Genomic DNA, 7,047 nt, shown 5'->3' on the forward strand with positions numbered 1-7,047 from the left:
TTTCCATTCCAGCCTGCTTAAGGACATTGGCTCTTGTTTCTTGGTTATTGGTTTGAATGAAACTCATTCTGCACAGATGGGTAATGGTTTGTGAGCACAGATGGAGAAGCAGTAAGTTCCCTGGCAGAGCCCACACACGGGAAAGAGCAACCGAGAAAAAGATGAAGGCTGGAGGTGCAGGCAATAAAGCAAAGCTAACATTCACTTGGTCATTACGGAAAATGCTCCCTTCTCTTAATAAGGGTGTATGTAGCAATCTTTTAGAAGTTCATCCAGATTTACCTTATATATTGCCATTAAATTACATAATAAGTACCTTTCAAGCACTTATTAAAATAAAAATAACAATGCAGCAGGAGTGAAATAGAAAGAAATCTCAGTGACAAATTACATGTTTTTCTTAAAGCGCAAAAGGCAGTGAGTTAACAAGGGTGGAAAGAGCTGACTTTCTATTACAACTGATAAAGGTTCTCAGGTTCGTGGAGATGTGAGGCTTCTACTGAAAAAGGAATTAGTACTTCTGGGGGCACAATTTCTTCATTTGCAGTCTTTGACGATTACTTGGTTTTGGTATTTGATTTTCTAGTTTCGTGCTATGTCCTTAAAGGAGCATTAACGCTAATCATTGTTCCATGCTCTATATTTTAATAATCTCCATCTGCTACTTATTCCCACCCCCTTCCCACTGTGCATAGCAGAACTCCCAGAATTCATCTATAGACTTTTTATTGAGCAACCATGACATGGAACGTTGCTGTAGGCTATATGGCGAACATAGGTGCACAAAGGTCCCTTGACGTCTACCTGCAGAGAAAAGAGTGGGCAGCGGGGAAGTACGTGACGAGCAGCCCTGTTCCCACTTCCATCAAGGTGGCCTACCTAATTCTGAATATCTTGGGAGCAGCTGACCTACTGACCTGCTTTCTAGTCTGGAGGCTCAGAGAGATTTCATTTCTCTAGCAGCTGTAGGATTTCACTCTTTTAATTAATCTCTTCCTGCCTTATCCAGATTATTTGAAAAATCATTTATTGTCTTGAAGTGTATTCCATGTTTTCTTATTGCTTAAGGATAAAGTCCAAATTATTAATATCACCTATCAGGTGATAGAGAAGTCCTTCTTAATCAGGAATGATTTTGTCCCCATTGGCAAATCCTGGAGAAACGTTTGGCTTTCTCAACCTGGGGTAGGGAAGGGGTGGTATTAGCATGTAGTGGGTAGAGGCTATGGATGTTGCTAAATCTTATTATGTGTAGGGGGAAAGGGTCCCCATAGCAAATTATGGATCTAAATTTTCAATTGACGTTTAGAAACCTTGCTCTATGAGATCTGGCCCCTGCCTTCTTCATCGCCCTCATCTTCTACTACCTCCTCACGATTGCTGCACTCCAAGCACACTGGCTTCCTTTCAATTATTTGAATAGCCTTAGTTCCTTTTTATTTTAGGGTTTTTGTATTGTGGCTCTCCCTACATGGACCCCTTCTGCACCTTTTTCATTTGTTTAGGAGGAATTAACTCAGAGCTCAGCTAACACTATTCCTAAAAGAAGCCGTCCATGCTTCTCCCATTGCTTAGATTCCTCTTCCTCTTAGAGCACCAAGAGCTCCTGTGTCTTAGCCCTTACTAACACTTCCAGGTAAATGAGTTTTTGTGTCATTGGTCATTCACATGTTACTGGTCCCCTCTCACTAACATGTAATGTTTGTAATTTAAATCAAGAAAGCAGGGTCTATTCACCGTGATATCCCAGTGTCTGGCATAGTGCTATGTATATGGTAGTTACTCAATAAATATCTCTTCAGTGAATAAGTAATCAAGTAAGGTAATGTACCTAAAGGGATTTATAAGGATAGGTATACACTCAGTTGACTGGACGTTTTGATATAACAACTGTAAAGTCATTTACTTTTTAAAAAATCATCATTCCTTGCCCTTTTTATTCTGTCCTTTTCACCTCATAACAGCTGACTTTCAACTTCTACTTCATTTTTCAGTTGTTTGATTTTCAAAAAATTAGTGAGTATTGCATTTGTATTAAGAAACTGGATTAAAAATGAAAAAGTTTATTGAAGCTAGACTGGATTTTAAGATCATATCGTTTAATTTCCCAGGCAATAATGTTATAGGAGTTTGATAATATTAATATAGCACGTGCTATAGACTATGGAGAAATCTGTGACAAATTAAATTGAAGATTAATGATGCAATTTGTAATAGAGAATTAGAGATTGTGTTGTAATATAAACATCTGCGTGGTTCTTTGATGTATACTCAGTCAAATATAGTTAGTGTAATGAGGCAGTCTACACAAAGCAGAGGTGTTTATCCTCTAGATTTTCAAATGGAAAATAGACTGACTATATCCTTATTAAACTGATTAATGTATTTATTACCAGAAACAAATTATAATAGAATAAGCATTACAGTTAAGGAGAGTAATAAGACAATTTCAATGACAAGCCATTATATATGAGTTTATTTGTGGGAATGAGCTGACACCCCTGGCCGTTCTTGATGTAGGCCTGTCTAATAAACATTGGACTGCTGTTCTGAGGGTTCATCTGCCGGATGGTGCCTGACTCATCTCATCCCTGGTCAGCGTATGGCTTGCAGAAGGATTTGGGTTCAAAATAAAGATGTGTACTGCTTACATCGCTTGGTAATAAAAATACATAGTCTGCTTTTAGTTATTCCTTAGTCAAAATGCATTAAGTTGATGCTCATAATGGCATGTACCTATCATTGCCATGTATGTGTTAACCAGATGTAATGATAAACAGAAGTGCTTGGACCTCTCGTCCGTTCTTCAACCTCTTTCTATCTCATGCTTATCATTGAGTTAATGCTTCTTCAATGAATGGATCAGGCTGAACTATATGAAATTGCCAATACGCGCTGTTTCTGACCTACAAAAATGGCATTTTCATGTGGTTCAGCCTAAATATAAATATGAACTTTTGTATTCATTTCCCCATAGAAACAATATTTGAATTAACAGGAACACAAATTTGCAATAGTAGTATTTGTACTTTGCTTGGGCACATAATGGTTCAAATAGATTTTTATAGTCTAGGCATAAAGCTTAGACATTATTTAAATCAGTATTCTGTACAACAATGTATCTGAAGTTATTAAACACTCAAGTTACATATGTACTTTCAGTATACAACTTAGTCATAGGTTGATGACAGACATCGTGACACCCGTAAGAGTATTTTTCATAGTGTGATAGGATCATTCAGAAACTTCTTTGCTAGCTGTTCAATTTAGAACTAGCAAGTATGGATAGAGAATTGGGTGTTAATATCAAGTATTGTTGAAGTCTCTGCCCTCTTCCTCCTACTGATGAAAGCAAAGTGTCACTAGGGAATGAAGTTTTTGGAATTTGATCCAGTGGAGTAAAAACATGCAGACTTACAAAAAGCAAACCTCCTTCTTAGGGGCTGATATAATCTGTACCACTGATCTGCAATGAAGAAAGTCATTTTTTAGTGATTATCCATTTCTTCTATTTATTTACTTATTTATTTTTTTGCATTTAGTCACTGTGTATATTGTCCATTTCTTGATTTTAGGAGTTTTGGAATTTCTTAGCTCATAGACACTTAGCCCTTAGACACATAGGAATATATGTGTTTTCATGAAAAACCCTGTGACGTGAGTGGGCATATGGTGGTGTTTCATAAGGAGACACAAAGATGTATTGCATTCCTGCCAAACGGTGATGTAATATGCAATAATTTCAGCCTTGGAACAGCGAGAGAAACAGCTTGAGCTCAGTCCTGCTTCACGGACAGGGAGGAATAGCTTTCCAGGGACTGTCTGACATGGCTGTGAGTGTGGGCAGGCAGTTCATGTACTCGCTCCCTTGTAGGCAGCTCCTTATCTGGGGGAGAGGAAAAGACTGAGGTTTGCATCATAAACTTTTATTTACTCTCCAGATCTCCTAAGTGTAGAATAGTCATCATCATCATCTTCCTCCATGAAGAAATGAGAATCATTGCTGAGGAGGTTATTTTCAGTTGATGCTGCGTCTTCCTTTTCTGGTCTTATTTTTTAGAGGGAGGAATATGAACACCTCCATATACTCTCTGTCTCTGTTTCTCTGATTAATACAGAGCAAGAGAAGCTAACAACGCTCATGGTGCTCGTAAATATAAACAGCTCCAAGCAGTTTTGTCTTTTTCACCATGTTAAAAAAGAGACCACACATTTTTTTTTTTATGAATGCATCAAGAAGTCATATTGTTACTATGGAACTTAAACAACTTATAAAAATTGGACAGATAATGAGACAAGTACCATGTTTATCATACCAGGGAGTCTTGAGACTGAAAACACTTCACTTTGGTCTGACTAGGAATGATACTTAAATTACTACTGTTACAGATACAATTAATACAAACATAGTGATTTTTATTCCTTATATATATATTTTTCTTTTTTTGGAGATGTTTTTGCTATAGGGTGTGTGCGCTCGCCAGACAGACAGAGAGAGACAGAGATAGAAAACAAGAAATCACCTCCCAGGGGGTGCTGGTCTCTATTCCTTATATACTTTTTATGCACATTTGATTTGTAAAACAGTTCTCAAAACAGTTGCTAGCGGGACCAGCAGTTAGCGTAATGGCTATGTCGCTGGACTCCCATGTAGTCGACCGTGGTTCACGTCCTGGACCCAGTGGCTTAAAACTCACGCCAGGCGTGTGTGCGTGCGTGCCCAAGATCCTGAGAGGAGAATGGAGGAGAAAGGATTGCGGTGTGGCCATCCTCCCTGGGAGGTGATTTCTTGCTTTCTGTCTCTCTGTCTCTGTCTGTCTGTCTGGCGAGCGCATGTGCCCTATAGCAAAAGCCTCTCAAAACAAAACAAAACAAAACTGTTGCTAGCAATATTGGCAAAATTTGGCTAAACCCTAATGTGTACATCCATCAATGCCAATATGTATTACAGGATTGTAGAGAAACTTTGAGTTGGAAAAAATTGAGAAGGATCATATCACTTAAAGTCTTTCTCTTCTGTACCCTATTTCAGGTATGTTTCTCCATCATCATCGCTGTAGCCTCCTGTTTCATATATTGAACATTATTTTATTGATAAAATTATCAACAGTAATGTTTGTAATTCTTCCTTTGCCACTGAACTCTTGGAGTAACAGTTGTTATAAATTTCTAGGTTGGTACTGCAGCACCAATAACTGCTTTTTAAGTGTACTTTCCAGCTAAATTTCAATGTTATTTATGTTATGAATCTTTTCTCAGTCTGGTAATAAAAGGTAAGCAGGGCTTAGTTAAAAATTGGGTAATGTCAAGAAGAAATCACCCTTTGTTTCTTCACAATATTCCTCATAGTATAGTAAAGCTATAATTCCTTTGTTGGATCAGAAACTATGCTGACTTGGAGAGTCATCTTGAGAATATTAGAATGCACTGAAAAATAAATGAGACAAACCATAAAGTAGGCCTCCTTGTTGATTTGAATTAGGCTCCAAATGCTGGAAAATATATAACACAGAAATAGCATCTTTGGAACATGCATATTTCTGTTGGAAGAGAAAAATGTACAGTATGGTTGACTACTAAACCTGTACTCCTTACGCTCTAAGTCATCTTTGCATAGGCAAATGTGCTTTCTTTATAGCTTTCTGTGGCTGCAAGGAGGACCTTGTGGTAGTCAGAAAGCTCTTGAGTCCTTTACACTGGCTCACTTTTGTTCTTCACCTTCTGCTAGGTACAGAACTGTACTCCACGTAGACCATTCAGCTCTTAGGGCACCTGAACTCTGTGCTGTACAGTTATTCAGTCACTTCATTTTTAATAACAATATGGGAATAATTAGTAGTACTTACTGTGGAGGTTTTTGTACTAAGGTCTGGCTGTGCACTGCGATCAATTCCACACCTTTCCTATGCCTTTTACCTGCGTCACTGAGAGTAAAGAAGCAGTCCTGAAAACTATCCCTTCTATCTCTAAAACTCATAGCCTCATCTTCACCATCTATTCTGAATTTTCTGAGAGAAATTTCATTGTCTTTAATCTTGCTTAAGTCAGTTCTGATGAGAATTTTGTCTCCCAGTTTACATCCCTTCATGCTGTAATGATGTCACCCTTTCTACACTCTATACCTTACTGCCTTACATCCTTTCCTCACGCTTTCTCAAGTTCATAGGCCATTATAAGAAAAAATTGGTATAGTTTCACACTGTCCTTTGAATAGTCCTTTTACTTTTTTGCTCTGAGAACCTGCTGTCCCTCAGGATACTGCTTTCACTGTAAACCTGGCAAGAGTTGACTGTGTTTTTCCTGTAACTACTTCATACCACTAGGCTTAGAGGAGGGATAGATGTCTTCCTTGTTGCTTTCCTTCTTTTGGCTGTTTTCAGATCATATTCTTATGTTTATCTTAAAGTCCCTTTAACTGTGCTAGTCTACCAACCTTTGGGTCCTCTCTCCTCATTTTTTAGAACTTTCTTCTTATGATTCCCTCTTTATTACACTGTTTTAGTTTCTGGTCATTTAAATGTATGCCTAAATGATTCTTCTAATATCCTCTCATTGCTAGGACTCAACTCCTCCACGATCTTCTAACCTCAGTCAACCACTTCCTCCCTCGTTTTCAGGCCTTGTCATTATCATGATTACAGCCCCCTTTTAGTCCAAGTTTCAGGCATCTTACTCTGACAACTATCTTTGGGTCCTACAAGGATTCTGGTATGTATTTGGCTCTAGATGAGCTTTTCTTCCTCAGCACTGGATGAGAAGAGAGAAGGGCTGTAAGAATGGATGCCTTTTTGTTGCTAGAATACACCTGGGTGACTTCATAGAAGAGGTAATTGTGATTACTCTTTATTTACATGAGAGGCCAGATGAAATCTCAATAGGAGGTAAATGTAGCCCTGAAAGCAGTGCCCTGTGTTAATTTTGAGATCACTTTTCTTTCAGACACTACTGTGTTGATACTGCTTTGCTCATCTTGATGCTGTAGAAACTTCCATAGAGTCTATGCGTTTGCGCGCGCGCGTGTGTGTGTGTGTGTGTGTGTGTGTGTGT

The 7,047-nt window shown here is 38.3% G+C and overlaps 1 long non-coding RNA gene across 1 annotated transcript; it reads right to left on the reverse strand.

Moving 5' to 3' along the window:
• Positions 1–3,669: 3,669 nt before the first annotated feature.
• On the reverse strand, positions 3,670–6,748 carry LOC102493677 (uncharacterized). The gene is made up of 3 exons (XR_335354.1): positions 6,674–6,748; positions 5,847–5,924; positions 3,670–3,886 (listed from the first exon to the last, which is right to left on the reverse strand). It is a non-coding gene; the product is annotated as an uncharacterized LOC102493677 (long non-coding RNA).
• Positions 6,749–7,047: the final 299 nt, after the last annotated feature.

This window comes from Tupaia chinensis, unplaced genomic scaffold, assembly GCF_000334495.1.
Source record: "Tupaia chinensis unplaced genomic scaffold, TupChi_1.0 Scaffold000395_1, whole genome shotgun sequence".
Taxonomy (NCBI): Eukaryota; Metazoa; Chordata; class Mammalia; order Scandentia; family Tupaiidae; genus Tupaia; species Tupaia belangeri.